This window comes from Urocitellus parryii, chromosome 7 (assembly GCF_045843805.1).
Source record: "Urocitellus parryii isolate mUroPar1 chromosome 7, mUroPar1.hap1, whole genome shotgun sequence".
NCBI classification, from domain to species: Eukaryota; Metazoa; Chordata; class Mammalia; order Rodentia; family Sciuridae; genus Urocitellus; species Urocitellus parryii.
Genome location: NC_135537.1, coordinates 152,263,455 through 152,279,584, shown reverse-complemented (window position 1 = coordinate 152,279,584; position 16,130 = coordinate 152,263,455). Strand labels below are relative to the sequence as shown.

The 16,130-nt window shown below is 47.0% G+C and overlaps 1 long non-coding RNA gene across 2 annotated transcripts; it reads right to left on the bottom strand.

Moving 5' to 3' along the window:
* Positions 1 to 1,345: 1,345 nt before the first annotated feature.
* LOC144255973 (uncharacterized) lies at positions 1,346 to 5,096 on the bottom strand. Of its 2 annotated transcripts, none has more exons than XR_013344023.1 (4): positions 5,007 to 5,096; positions 2,658 to 2,760; positions 2,336 to 2,502; positions 1,346 to 2,210 (listed from the first exon to the last, which is right to left on the bottom strand). It is a non-coding gene; the product is annotated as an uncharacterized LOC144255973 (long non-coding RNA). The 2 variants fall into 2 exon arrangements; XR_013344024.1 differs by having other exon boundaries at positions 2,336 to 2,401.
* Between the last annotated feature and the right edge of the window lie 11,034 nt (positions 5,097 to 16,130).

Here is a 16,130-nt window from a genome sequence, read left to right as displayed (position 1 = left end):
GATTTAAATTGCCTTTCAATGCTACTTGGCTGTAGATACCTCTTTGAATACACCCCCATGTGGTCCCAGGGATAAGAAGTCAGGAGCCAGAAGACCTGGCCGTTAGAGTGGTACCCTTTAGGGCCAGAGACTTTCCTCCAGGTCCCCCGAGAAGGGATTTCTAGAATCAGGGACAGTTGGAGCCCAACCTGGGAAGTCAGCCCCAGAACAACCTGAGGCCAATACCTCTGCCTTCGCCCCCACCACACCAGCCCAAATGGAGTTAATGGAGATGCTGGAACATTCCAGAAGGAGCAGGGCAATGGTGCATTTCTCCCAACCCTGAGAGATGAAAGATGAATTGGTCTGAATCTGAGTTATGGGGCCAGCTGCCCTTATCTCTGCTAGGCGCCCCCTTGGCCCTCCCCAGGAGAGAGAAGGCTGGCAAATGAGGCTGTGTCTGTGAGCTGGGAATGGAAGACAGATGGGGCAGGGTTATGATGCAGCCGGTGCGGGGACCTAGCCACAGGACCAAGGGCTCCATCGTCAAGGACCCAGTGCAGGGACTTTGTGGAACTGCAGGCCCAAGAGAATGTCTCTCTTTGCCAGAGCCTGAATGTCACCCTGCCCCTCCTTTCCTTCCCTACCCACCCCCCCCCATACCTGTTCATGGTCCATGAGTCTGAGGAGTCGGGGAGTCCAGAGTATATTACAGGCTCTGCTACAGACAGCCCCCCTGCCCTCCACTGCTGACCTCTCAGTGATGTGTTGGACACCAGTGTCCTCCCCTGCCTGTCCTCTCCACCCCCCCAAGCTGCAGCCAGGTGCATTCCACACTACAAGCCCCACCCTGTCCCTCTCCCTCAAGCCCATTCTCGACAATAGTGTCTAGAAAGGTGTAGAGGTGGGGCTGGGGTAGAGCACTTGCCTAGCACATGTGAGGCACTGGGTTCCATCCTCAATATGGCATTAAAGTAAATAAAAGTAAAAAGGCGCTGTATCTATTTATGACTAAAAAAAATTTTGAAAAACATTTTGAGAACTTTCTAGAGGTATCTTGGTAGTCGCAACGACAGGAGGACTCCCTAAATATTTACTTATCAAAGTATATTTAATTCGGGCTGGGGTTGTGGCTCGGTGATAGAGCGCTCACCGAACATGTGCGAGGCCCTGGGTTCGATCCTCGGCACCACATAAAAATAAATAAATAAATAGAGGTATTGTGTCCAACTACAACTAAAAAATAAATATTAAAAAAATGCATTTAATTCGATTTTGATGACATTTCTCCTTTATACTACAGATCAAGCATTAGTATACCTAAAGTTTTTTTTAAAAAAATACATCCGTACACAAGTTATGTTATTGGTGATTCTCTGTAAGGCTGATAAAGGGTCATTAGATGTTATATAAAAGAGGCTTTTATATAAGGAAGGTGTTGAGTCTGACAGATAGGCTCAAGGGGTACTGCGTAAATCTGCTAGGAAGGCTTCCAGACTCTTCTGATTCAGCCTGTCTGCTGCTGCAGCCCTCCTTGCCTGACAACCGAGCTGTCCCCTCCCCACCACATACCAGGCCTGGCACCATGAACCCAGTGTCTATAGTATGAACTGCCATGGTAACAGCATAGGTCTTGCCATCCCTGCAGTTGACTGGCCTCCCGCCCCATGCTGCCCCCACCTCCCTACTCACCCCGCTCCAGCATCCTGCATCACACCCGCCCAGACGGCTTGGATTCACCCACCTGCCTCCTCCTTGGGGCCAAGTCCACCTTGTGAGCTGCAGCTCCATGGCTGGGTCTCCCCAGAAAGCAAGTACTGAATGACAGAAGTGCCCCCCAGAGGGCCTTGCCTGTGATGCGCATGGCGTATGTGGCACAGTACAGAGGCTGAGTGTTTTTTTCTGATTAGTGGATGCTGATCTACAATGGGGTGGGGGGCATGGGGAGAATGGAGGAACTTTGGATTGGGCAAAGGGAAGGGTGGGGAGGGGTTATGGGCATAGGAAAGATGGTTGGCATTTGAACTCTTCTTCATTACAAATCACCCTACAATTGGGGACCCACCAGAGTCACAACCCAGGTTAAAAATCTTGAGTCCAGGGTACAGGTGTCCCTCCTCTGTCAGCTTAGGAAGCCACTTCTCCAGGCTGCCCTTCGCATGGGATTGGTTTGTCATCTCCTCGTGGCAGCAGGCCAATATGCTGAGTGACCAATCATCCAAGTGCCCAATCTGCCAAGGTTAATACATTTGTTAGAAACTGCTTATTATCATTATTATTGAAGTTTTCAGTAATCAGCGTCGAATAAACAATTTTAATAGCTTCTGAAGGTTTCACCGGGGTCGTACTCACTCACTTTTTGCTTGTTTCTTTTGACTTCATCACAATAGATAGAGGTGAGGCAGGATCCGGGGACCCTCTGCTGAAGAGAGAGCTTCAAATCAGCTCACAGCTCAGCCTAGTGGCCAAGCTGGTGTAAGACTAAAGGCCCAAGCAGATGGAGACTGGGGCCTGGGAGGGAGACTGGGGCAGAAAGTGGGAAAACAGATGGGTGAGGAAAGAGTCTGAAGGCCCCCAGAACCCCGGAGTCCTCGCTCCCCACAGCCCAGCCCAGAAGAGAAAGCAACTTCTCAGGCAAGGTGGTTCAACCATGTGTCAGGATTTTCTTTCAAACTCACCAATAAAGGCTCTACCTCAAGATAGCCAGTCCCAAGATCTCCTCTGTGGCAGAGACATGGGCCGCTCATGCTGTGAGATCAGGCCCCGTGAAGGAAGATGTGCCTAAAGGGTGGAGGAAACCCCGGTGGATCAATCCAACTTCCCCAGGGAGCTATCCATCATGTTGTGGGAAAGAGATCTTGTTCTGTCACGAGCAGGGGTAGGATAATCTTCTTGCACAAAGAATTATAGAAAAAAGGTATGGGTAAGTGTGTGTGTGTGTGCGTGTGTGTGTGTGTGTGTGTGTGTGTGTGTGAGAGAGAGAGAGAGAGAGAGAGAGAGAGAGAGAGAGAATTTGTCACATGTAGTGGAGTTTGTCATTTGAAGAATCAGTTATTGGGTGAGTCCACATGAGGATTAGTTGCTATGAGGCTTCAATAAAAAGCTTGCAAACTAAGGGATCAAGATCTTTCTTGAGAAATCAAACTATAAAACAGGAGAAGGGAAACTGGTCAGAATGGCAGTTATCAAGAATACAAGCAATAATAACTGTTGGTGAGGATGTGGGGAAAAAGGTACACTCATCCACTGCTGGTGGGACTGCAAATTGATGCAACCACTTTGGAAAACAGTATGGAGATTCCTCAGAAAACTTGGAATGGAACCACCATATGACCAAGCTATCTATCTCACTCTTCAGCCTATACCCAAAGGATTTAAAATCAGCATACTATAGCAATGCAGCCACATCAATGGTCATAGCAGCTTAATTCACAATAGCTAAGCAGTGGAAGCAACCTAGATGCCCTTCAATAGATGGGATAAAGAAACTGTGGTATATATACACAATGGAATATTATTCAGCCCTAAAAGAGAATAAAATTATGGTAAATGGATGGAGTTGGAGAATATTATGCTGAATGAAGTAAGCCAATCCCAAAAAAACTAAAGGCCGAATGTTTTGTGATTAGTGGATGCTGATCTATGATTGGCGAAGGGGAGGGGGCACATGGGAAGAATGGAGAAACTTTGGATTGGGCAAAGGGGAGGGTGGGAAGGGGTTATGGGGGGTGAGAAAGATGGTGGAATGAGATGAACATCATTACCTTAGGTACATGTGTGATTGCATGAATGGTGCGTCTCTACACTGTGTATGACCAGAGAATTGAAATGTTGCACTCCATTTGTGTACAATGAATTGAAATGCATTCTGCTGTCATGTACAACTAAGTAGAACAATAAAAAATAATAATAATTTTTTTAAAATAAAATAAAAATAGCAGGTGGGAAAGAGGAGCATCCTGTAGCCATGAGCAAAGGAGAGTCTCAAGAGGCTATTCATTCTCCTGGGGAAATGATGTCTTAAACCATGAACTCCAAGTGTTGAGCCATGGGGTGGACATCTGCAGGCTGGAGGCGGAGGGCGGGCACAGGGATGGGTTTCTGGTGTTCTCCTCTATTGAAAGACAAAGCACCAACCCATCTCAGCTGTTGCACTTAGACATTTGCTCAGCCAGCTCCCCTTGATCTGGTTGGTAACTTGCCAAGCGCCCTGGATATCTTCTGGCTTGCCAGGCTGACATGAACCATGCCAGGAAACTGGCCTTCTGGAAGTTTCCATTTCAAGGGCTGGGGGAGTGAGCAGAAAAAGATCTACTCTCAGACATGACCCTGCAGGGCTTGGATACAGGAATGCATTCCACTAGGGAATAAATGCCCCCTGGGAACCCTCCTCTGGGGAGCTCCCACACTCTCTGGCTCTTACTGTGATCAGAGCGCACTCGCTCTCCGGAGCTTCTTACGCTCCTCCCAGCCTCCAGGTAAGAAGGCACACAGCTTACCAAGTTTTCACCTCCGGCACCTGAACCCAGCAAGGGTGTGGGCTGGCTAAGAACAGCTCTTGGTGCATGGTAAACCTTAAATAAAATGTATGGAATGAGCCCGTTTGGACGGACCCTCTGGCCACATTTGAGCCCATTCTCAGAAGTGGAGCTCAGGCCACCCTCTCTGAAGCCTTCCCCCACCCCTTCAGGGCCTGCTGCTGGTTTTTAGCATTCCTGTGACCCTTCCCTTGGTTCTGTAGGGTTAGAAGAGACTTCAAGACTCTCCTGCCCTGTATCCTGCACGCCCCCTCCCTGGCTTCAGAATCCAGTGCTCCTGGGTGGAAAGCCGGGTTCCTGACCTGAACCTCTCTGCACGACCTCAGCTGCGTCGCTGGGAAGTGAGAATCTTGCGTCAACTGTACCAGAGACCAGGGCGGGTTTTCTAAAAGCCCTGCTGGCTTCACCATAGGAAGAGAAAGTAAAATATTTTTCACAATCCTCCGCAGAATAGTTGGTGATACAAACTCCGCCACCCCCACTCCTGACCTGGGGCGCTGCTCTGGGCTCCCGCAAAGAATCCAAGGGGCTCTTTATGCAGCCAAGGTGAGCTAACATTCTGGTCAGGGAGGAAGACGGCATCCCATCTGGAGGGACGTGAGCTCTGCACAAAGACCTGTCCCTGAAACCCTGTTCTGCTCGCCCTCCACGCACAGCAGCTGGCATCCAGGGGAATCAAGTGACAGCCAGACTCCAGGGAACCGAGCTGGCAAGCCCGAATCCAGTGGAGTGATCTATAGTGACAGAGGAGCCTTCAGCCTGGGGAGCTCAGCAGGGCGCAGGGCGGGCCAGTTAACCCACGGAGGGACAGGCCGTCTCAAGACCGCGGCCTCCCGCTCTGCTTCAGTGGGTTCATAAATTGTCTTCTAATTCCCCGCTCACCATTAGCATTCTGAAAGCTGAAAATGACCTTCGATTGCCATCTTCTGATGGCAGGGTGGGTTCTGAACTCTCAGGGCCCCTTTACCAAGCACACAGTGGCCTCCATCCAGGGGTACCTCCTCCACCCCCTGCCTCCGCTAAATGCTTGCTCCTTCCCAGGCAGGGCCAGGCCTTTGTCCCGTGTGGCTTCCTCTGCCTGCAATAGTCTTTCCCAGCAGGATCCTCTCCTGCCCTTGGGCGCCTCCTCACCCTCTAGCCCCGTCCAAGTCCTGCCTCTGGGAAAGCTTTCTAGATGCTCCAGGTGGATGGAGCACCCTCCACTGGGCTCCCCTGCCTCACGCTGCCTCTGTGACACCAGCGACCCCTACAGCAGTGAAGCTGCATACCTGCCCCTCCTGGAGGGCATAGATGGCATGAGTCTCCGATTTCTGAACCCCAAGCTCCTGGTACAGAGCCTGGTAAAAAGTAGGCACTCAATCAATACACATTGAATTTAATTAAATTCCCACCCCCACCATAAATTAAAAAAATAAATCTCACCAGATTGGGATTACACTGGAATTTCAGAGGTGAATAAATTAGTGAATACTGGTGGATCATGCACATCCAGTTTGCTTTTTGTCCCTTGGAAACACTTTATTGAGATATACTTCATATAAACATATAATGCACTTTTGAATTTGAAGTGTACAGTTCAATGTGTTTTTAGTATATTCATAGGGTGGTGCCCACCACATCCACATCACCCCCAAAAGATGATGCCACCATCACTATTCCCTATTTATTCCCTTCCCCCATCTCTTGGTAACTACTAATCTATTTTCTGACTCCGTAAACTTGTCTACTCTGGATATTTCATGTAAATGGAATCATACAATACGTAGTCTGTGTTTGGCTTCTTTCACTTAACGTCATGTTTTCAAGGTTCATTAATGTTGTAGTGTGTGTGCGCACTTCATTCCTACTTATTGCTACATAATAGTCCATTGAATGGATACATCACATATTTACCCATTTATCAGTTGTTATAAGTCTATCGATACTTGTTTGTTGTTGTTTCCACTTTTTGAACTTTATAAAACAGCTTGCTTCTTTAATGCTAAAGATATTTTTCAATTTTAAAAGAATTTCAAATTTACAAACAAATTTCATGTGAATAGTCACAATGAAACTTTTTTCCTTGAACCATTTCAGAGAGAATGGCTGGCATGGCTGTTCATCACCACTAACAACCCCTGTACACACACACACACACACACACACACACACATCTAGTATATACCTATAATGGTACTCTTTTACAAACACAATATAACCATCAAAATTAGGAAATTAACCTCCATTCATTCTTATTGGATAATCCATGGACTCATTCAAGTTTCACCAATCGTCCCAATAATGTCCTTTAGAGTATAAGAAACAACCTAGGATCTTGCATTACATTCCTCTTGTTAGTTTCCCTCAATTTGGAATAGCTCCTCTATCTTTCACTGACTTTTTATGACCTTGACACTTTGGAAAATTCTAGGAAAGTTATTGTTCAGAGTCCTTCAATTATTTTGAATGATTCCTCATGATAAGAATCAGGTAGGAGCAATTAAGTCAATCAAATGGCCTTCATTGAGGCTAAACTTAGAACTTGATGAAGAATGGATATATACATAGTGTCAGAGAGTCTCCCCAAAATATATTTAATAATTACAAGGAAAAAAGCAAATTTACTATGGTAAATTCAGCAGGAATCTCACAGAACCGATGGCATGTTCACCTGCGCCCTGTCAGGTGGTACTTGGTTTCTATTTGTCCTATTATCAGGATGTTAACTTTGATCGCTTGATTGGGTGGGGTTTTCTAGTGCTGTAGTCTGCATCTTTAACATCTCCCTGAGGCCCGTGTGGTAAAGGCTTGCATGCCAGATTCTGATGCTCTTGGAAGGTGACAGAACCTGTAGAAGGCAGAACCTTGTGGAAAGGTAGCAGGTCACTAGGGATGTGCTCTTGAAGGGAATATTGGATCTCTTACCCTGTCTCCCTCTGCTTCCTGACTGCCATGAGGGGAACAGGTCCCTCTACCACTTGTTCCCACCATGATGTCCTATGCCACCACAGACCCAAAGCAGCAGGGTCTGACAACCACGGATGGAAACTTCTGAAACCATGAGCCAAAATAAACTGTTCTTCCTCTAAGTTTTTTTATGTCAGGTATTTTGTGACAGTAACAGAAAGCTGACTAACACAGCTAGGTCATACCTTAGTAAACTTACTTTTTTTCCTTGTAATTATTAAATATATTTTGGGGAGACACTCTGACACTAGTACATATCCATTCTTCATCAAGTTCTAAGTTTAGCATCAACAAAGACCACTTGGCTGACTTCATTACTCCTACGATGGCAGCCAAATATGAATTTTCAATTGGATCTTTCCTTCTACACTTATCAATTGGTACTTTACCCTGAGAGAAATGTATTTATGTGTATCAGTATGGATTCAGAGATTTTTACTGAAAGTGTTACAATTGCTCATTGTATTAGGGTTCTCTAGAGGAAAAGAATCAACAGGAAGTATAATTATAAAACGGATACTTATTAGGTTGGCTTATGGGACCAGAAGCTGGTTAGTCCACATGGCCATCTGCAGGCTGGAGAGCTGGGAGAACCAGCAGCTGCACAGTCCAAGAGGATGAAGCCCAGAAAAAGAAGGATCAATGGTGCCACCCTGGTCTGAGACTTAAGCCTCTGGAGAATACCTGTCAGAGTCCACTTTGGAAAAGTGAAGAAGTGAGAATCTGATATCCTTAGATGATCACAGCAGCAAACAAGAACCCAAACAAGAAGAATCAAGCTTCAACTGCTTCGGCTTCTTTGTTCTTCCAACTTTTATTCCGTCCAAGCCATTATCCTATTGGTTGGTGCTTCCAACTCTTAGGAGGGATCTCCTTTTCAGTTGGCTATCCCACATGCCAATCATTCCTAGACACTCCCTCATCAACACACCCATAATCCTCTTGATCATTGTCATTTCTTTTTTTTTTTTTAAGAGAGAGAGAGAGAGAGAATTTTTTTAATATTTATTTTTTAGTTATCAGTGGACACAACATCTTTGTTGGTATGTGGTGCTGAGGATCGAACCCGGGCCGCACCCATGCCAGGGGAGCACGCTACCGCTTGAGCCACATCCCCAGCCCTCATGGTCATTTCTTAATCCAATCAAGTTGATGATTTAAATTGGACATTACAGTTATTATCATTATTTATGCTTACGTTCTGATTTTCCCTGATTTAGCCAGTGGGACCCCCGCTCAAGCTGACTTCTGCATTCTTTGGATATGTCACCATTAGGTTTTTGTGCACCTCCTCTCTTTCTGGCACAGGATACTCTTATAGGCCCTCCTTCGTCTGCTCCAGTCCTGGAATCATCCATTTCTCCAAGGAGTCCTGGCTCCTTTTTAGTAGGAATGGTACTTAGAAATCAAGACCTGGGCACTGTTGTACCCGGTCGTATTGGTGCTGTCCTTCTTCGGCCCTCCCAATGGGAAGAGCTAAAGAACCACCCGCTCACATGCAGAGGTATTCATATGCATCCATACCCATGCGTACCTCTGTGTTCATATGCACATATATGGAGACAAATATTGGAAAACACGAATTCACATTACACCTCTAATTCCAATCCTAGGCCAGCGTTCATTCTCACCTCCCCCTTGTCCATATTGGGGATTCCCTCTCACCGTGAGACACTTGGCTCCCATTATTCTGAACATGCACTGACTGGATGAACCCAGGTGTGTAACCAATCTCTCATCCTGTGGGGGGACCCGCACAGGCACACTCTCCTTACCCAACTCTGCCTTTAAGATCCCACATGAGGCCCCTGCTGTCAGCAGCTCCGCCCCGTGGAGAGTCCCGCTTCAGCCCCCTCAGGCTCCGACAGCCTGTGCCCCACTGGGCCTCCCAACAGGATGCTCCTCCCGTGTGGACACAGACCTCCCCCTGCTCAGGCTCCACAAACCCACTCCCACATGGATGCCCGCCTCCCTCTACATGGGCTCTACAACCCACCTTCTCCAGAGCAGACTGCAGCCCCTACACCGTGCCACAGAGATACCCTCTTCACCACGCTTAGGCCTGACGTTGGACCCTGAACCACTGCCATCTTCCCCTCACGGGGACACCGTTCTTACCTGCTCCCTCTCTGACACCCTGGGCTGACTGATGCCTACAATGCCTCCCACCCCCACATCCCACAGAGGCACCCATCTTGCTGGTTGGAAACGGTGGGTCCTTCATCCAGTAGTCTTGTCACAGCTGGGAACTGCTGACTGTACCCCCTCTGTCCTTACATATGTTTTTCCTCCTCTTCAAAAGAAATTGGTATTTAGATCTAGAGGTTGATGAAATTCAGGTCCAATTTTGGGGGGGCAACAAAATTTCATCAGTTTTTATCCCATGCACATAACTGGTTGTCCATAAATCCACGAAGGGTTACAAAATGACATCATTCAAATTTGATTATGAAGAGATACTTTTTATCAACCGTGGCTTCACCTGCGATTCACACAGGAAAGGTAAGGGCTTGATTCCTTCTCTTTACCTGCCAGGTTTTAAAATGATGAGTAGTCACCTGAACGTCTTTCAAGCATCATCAATGAGTGGGTTTTCTTTTTCCTTTTTAAAAAATGCTTTATAAGACTCGTGGATTGAAACATATTTGACCTGTTTCAATGCATTGCAGTTATTTTTATCAATGATCACATTGTCCATCTTTGGCTGGTAGGAACCTCTTCAAGTTGCTACTAACTAGTAATCTTTGATGGCTTCTGATGTAACAAGATGTTCCAGCTCATCTTGGACATGCTGTGTCCTAGACTAGAATGTATTATTTCTTTAAAAAGAAAAATTCGGTAATAATCCAGTCTCTAGAATTATTCAGTCTTATGGGGTTGGCTATTATTCTTGGGTCTTTGCGATGGATTAAAAAAAAAGAAGAAGGCAGAACGAGAAAGTAATGCTATATCTCCTGACTTCACTTTGATGCTTTCAATTTAAGATCCCAGGGCTTAGTCTCATGTCTCACACCTGTATTTCCTTTCTTTCATGAAAATTCCAATTCCCAATGAAAGGAACATAATTTCTCACTTCCTCTATCTCACACTCTAAGTCCAACAGTTTCAGATTAACGGTGCAGGCACTTTCAGCACCAACATGCATATCGATAAGCAGTTTAAGAAATTTTTGCAGTTACTTTTGTTTGGGTACATCCCAGATTCTAGTTGGAATGATCATCACCACAGAGTTTCTTCCCTCTGTGTTCCTTATGCCACCATACCAATCAATACACAGGTTTCTTTCTTTTGCAATTTAGACTTCTAAAATTTTAACAGATTTATTTAAACATATTTTCACAGTTCCAAAGTCACACTTACAGAACAAGTTCCCCCCACCACCACCACCACCACCTTCTGTCCTGGGGATCAAACCCAAAAATGCTTTACCACTGAGCTACATCCCCAGTCCTTTTTACTTTTTATAGGAGGCTAGCTAAATTGCTGAAGCTGGCCTTGAACTTGCAATCCTCTCACCTCTGCCTTGTGAGTTGCTAGAATTATAGGTATGCACCACCACAGCTCACCAGAACAAGTTGGTTTTTTTCTTTTCTTTTCTTTTCTTTTCTTTCTTTCTTTTTTTTTTTTTTTTTTGTGTGTGTGGGGGGGGAGCAGGGAGTGCTGGGGATTGAACTCAAAGTCTTGTACAGTTTTAAAAGAAGTCTTCAAATTCCAACCTATTCGAGTTAAAGAAATTCTTAATCATGCTCAGAGTAGTATAGAATCTTGTGGTTCTATACTATCAACCTTCTAGGCAATTTTCAGTTATTCTATAATTTGAATATAGACTTGACCTTGTGATAGAGACTCTCAAATAGCAATAATGTAGCATTCTCACTTAGCGGTTCTTCGGCTTTCCAAGGCTGACGACATAGATGACTCTTGTTACTCTGGTACCCTCCACATACGGCTTCCTTCTTGGGATCTACACAAATGCCTCGGGTCCTGTCATAACATCCCCCACTTCAGAGCTAGCAAAGAGCCACTTGGAAGAAGGAGGCCAGATCTCCTGAAGCTGTGGCACATACAACTTCTATTTCTATACCATTGACCCATTAGCTATAAGAAGAACTGGGAAATACAATTTTTTTTCCCTCAAAAGCAGATGTTCAGCTAAATGTTGAGTTCTATTATAAAAGGAAAAGAGAGTGGGATATAGAGGGGGACTGTCTCTGTTATATCCTCTGGATACTAAGTCAGAACATCTTAAGATCCGAGCATTTCTACCAGTAAGGTTTTCATCTTGATAATACTTTTTTAAGTTTGGGATGAAGACAGGTGGCCAAACAGGAATACAAGCAGACAGAAAATGACAGGGCAATCTACCCTTGTTCTATGGGGGGGGGGGGGGTGGCGGGGGACCTGAATTTCTACATAGCCAGATGTATCTCTTATGAAATCTGCCTTTGTTTCTATGCTGAGAAAGTCATTTTCCACTTGAGTTGACGTACATGTTGAGATTGATTTTCTGCAGTTCTTTTCTTTATCATTTCTTTTTCTTCTGTACTTAAGATTTTTTATTGAATAGTATCAGGGAACTAGGGCTATTTTTTTTTTTTCTCTCAGTTGCTAATTAGTACAGTCAGATTTGGGGCAGATGGCCTTGCAGAGTCTGCCATGTGACCAAGATTATCCAGGACAATTCTAAGTCTGTGTCCGTGTGGGTTGAGTGCTTAGTACAGACCAGGTGCTTGGCTGGCATGTCCGGATGTGAAGATAAAGAGACCCAATTCTTGCTTTTTAGGAGGCAATAGAAAAAGGAAATGAACCAAACCTGCAGCATCGAGTGTAACCTGAAGACAGTGTGAAGAGGAACATGCAGGGAACTTCTCAAAGGAGGAGACGCTGGAATTGGAGTCAGGAGGGTCAGTCTTGAGGGTGCCTTCCAGGTAGACCAGCACAGGAGGGGCATTTCCAGGCCCAGGGCTTAGGCTTTCCAAGTGCCACCTTCTTCCTCCAGTAAACATGATGCAGCGCCTCCTTCAGGTTGTGGCTGGAACCTGCACCAGAGTCTTGTGCTGGTTTTTTTTTTTTTGCACAGCAGAGGACAGAGGAGCACCTGAGGCTTGGGTGCAGTTTGAGCGTCCTGGAGGGTCCATTGTGATTAAAGGCTCGTCCTCAGGGTGGGTGCTGTTGGGAGAAGGTGGAACCTCCTAGAAGGTGGGACTTAGTGGGATGGGAGGTCCTTGGGACACGGGGGGCTTGAGGTATTTCTCATGGGACCCCCTTGGTAGTTCTCCCGAGAGGGTTGTTATACAAGGAGCAGCCCAGCCCTGCCCTGCTCAACCTCTTTCTCTCTGCTCTGGTTTAAGATGGAATCCTTGCTTCCTCCTGCATGCATTCCCACTGTGGCTACCCACCACCATGTGCAAAGCTGACTTCTAAAGAGCATCCCTGGACCTCCCCAGCAAGAGATGCCAGCGTCTCTGCCATCTCAATGATTTCTCAACCCTGCATTCTCTGAATATGGGTAGGGGAGATTCCCAAGCAGCTCAAGGCTTGCTGGAGGGAGAGCATCAGATAGGCCCCACTTATCTAGGTAGCGATGAGGACTGAGAGGAAGCCGAGTGTCCTTGGAACTGTACTGGATCACCTTCATGGGAGGCAGACTCGGCTTTTTACAGCAAAATAGATTTTGGAGAGGAAACACAGGTGGCAGGCCACAGAGGCCATGGAATTAACTCACTGCAAGACTCTGGGCAAGTCATTTCCCCTCATTTGAGAATCGATTTTCCTAGCTCCAGGACATCCAGAACATTCCCTTTGGCCCCAAGCCAACCCAGGGGTGAAGATAAGGAAAGGAGGATGTACACCTTTAAGGCTGTCATCCCACCCTTCACAGAGTCCTCGTGCCAGCTGTCCCACTGCCAGGTCCCCAGGCCAGCAGTTACCATGGTATATGGACTCCGGAGGCATGTTGCTGTAATAAGACGTGTTTATTTGAATAGGAAGGTCAGGGAGTGAAGTCGTTGGTATTCCAGTCGTATAGAGCCGTTCGCACAGTGTCACTAATAATTAAAGGGGGTTTTGACTAATCTAGTTGCTCTTCCTAAATATACTCTGCTCAAGAAACTCATCAAAGCAGCAAAGTAATCTTTGAGGTTATTAATCTCCTCTGCTTCACAGCTGGGGCAAATTTATTTGCTTGAATTAGCATGTAATAAACTTATAATAAAGCTGCCACAGGCCCAGCTTGGTAGAGAGTGGCTCTGTGACATGGGTAGTTACATCCAGGAAATGGGGCGCTCGTCCACGGGCCACCGCTGCAGGCCTGCTGCACAGAGAAGGGGTCCCCTGGCGTTGGAGACACTAGCTGAGGGGCTCCTGGCTGACCAGCAGGTCGGCCCTCCTTGCTGCACAGATGAGGAAACTGAGGCTCCAAGTAGGGAAAGATGTCAGCGAATTCACAGAGAGGGCAGCTGGCGGAACCCAGGTGAGACGCAGGCGCAAGGCACGGTCCCCACCACCACTGCTCTGGGTGGCCCACCTCATCGTCAGCGGTCTCCTACCAGGTTCTACAGGAGGCCCCTGTGTGAGTCCCCTATTTCCCTTTTACCCCTCTTCCTTCCTCTTCCCTGTACCACAGCCCCACCGAATCTCTGTGCTCCCTTCCCTCCTTCTCCACTCTCCTGTCCTCTCCTGTTGGGAGTCTACGTGGACTGTCCTCCTCCTTCCCAGCTACGGGGTCTTGCTGGCCACCGGCCTGTGAGCACACTGAGAGTGGGAGGGAAGGTGCAGGGGGTTCCCTCCCTGAACCAGGAGTCTGGGCAGCGATGGGCCCTGCTCTCAGACAGCCTCTGATGAGGCCCAAGAGCAGCCTCTACTCTGCCTTCCCGTCTCCCTTCTCCTCCCTCAGCCCGCCCCTAGGAACCAGTTCCTTTGGTCTTTGCTTCTTGAGGCTGAGACATTCTGGGCAGATATTCTCCTGATTCCGGTCTGGTGGTGAGTGGTCCTGAGACACCCACTTCTCAAAAGGAAGCAGCTCCAAGACAGCAGTCTCTCTGCCACCAGCTCTGACCACCTGCATGGCACTGCTTAGACAGATTGTGTAAAAAAATATTCTACCCCACAGGGTGGGGACGGGACAAAAGGAAGAGGGTAAAGAGGCCGGGTAATGCCAGCCTACCACATGCACAGAGCCAGCTCCCCAATCCCATCTCCGTTTTGCTTTGTTTTGTTTTCCTGGTGCTGGGGAATCTGAACTCAAGGGCTTAAACCCTGAACCACCCACAGTCGCAGCTCTTTTTATTTTGAATATTGAGACAGGATCTCGCTAAGTTGCTTAAGGCCTTGCTCAATTGCTGAGGCTGGCCTCTAAATTTGTGATCCTCCCGCCTCCTCTCTCATCTCCTCATCTCCCAGCCTCCCATCGGCTCACAGAGTGGGGGAGGGATAGAGAGAGGAAGAAAAAGGGAGGAAAGGGTAAAAGAAGAAGGGGGGACAGAAGGGAAAGACATTGGACTAGACCTCGGAGACACTTGGGACACGTCAGGACTTCAGGACTGTGGTCACAAGGACCCAGGGCATGAGGCTCAGGGGGAACTAGAAAACTCCAGGCAGGCAGGTAGAGAGAGAAGGAATACTGAGTTACGACGATAGCCCATGTTCTGATTTTAGAACAAAATCGAACATGAACTCACAGTTCCATGCTGGCAAGCCTGATAACAATCACCAGTAAATTTCAGAGTAAGGACTTAGAGAAGGGGAAATCAGCCTGAGATCACCAGGACTGAGCCCCGCACAGCAGAACTCCCCTCCCCACGGGGCTCCCAGGAGAGCGGGGACGAGGGTGCCTTCGACAAAGGGCACGGTGCAGCGTTGCAGTAAGACATCTGTCAGAGCCGCTCCAAGCCCTGAGTAAGAAGGCCAAGAGGGGCCTGCCCTGGGGCACAGGTAGAGAGGAAGCCGGGGTGGGGGCCCCCTCCAGCTCAGCCGGCATCTTCAACGATACTCCAAGGCTCGGCCCTTGACCTTGTCCATCTCGGCCTCTTTCTCGGCATCTCAGATGAAGCAGAATGGAAGACGTGCTTATCAAATTTGCAGTTGACACAAAGCCAGGGGGATTGTTAATAGAAAGAATGGCAGAATCGAGATTCAAAAACATCTTGACAGGTTGAAATAATGGGCTGAAAACATGTAAAAGGGATAAATGTAAATTCCTGCAGTTAGGGTTTTTTTTTTTTTTTTTTTTTTAATGTTTCCTAAACATAGATGCGAGAAAGAAGGCTTAAAGGCAAAAGGGATAGCTGGATAGAAGCCAGTGTGGCACAGTGAGCGTTCAGATCAAAGGAAGGAAGAAAGAGAAGAAAATGGCATTTATTAAGTGTACAAGAAACTGGACTAGATGCTTTAAATTATTGTACAACCACGGGTATGGCAGACACTATCCCCAGCCCATTTGACAGATGAGGAGACCAAGGCTCAAGGATGTTAACAGACTGATCCATATCAAGTTATTAAGAGATTCGTGTTAAGCTACACAGTGATGGAGTCAGAATTTGAATTCAGGGCTAATGTTCTATCTCTCCCCTGCCCTGGAAGTAAATTTTGGTTAATTTAAGCAAATCACTGGGATTCCTCTCACCTCACCAGTAAGACTTTTGAAAACCGCACATCCTACAAGAAGAC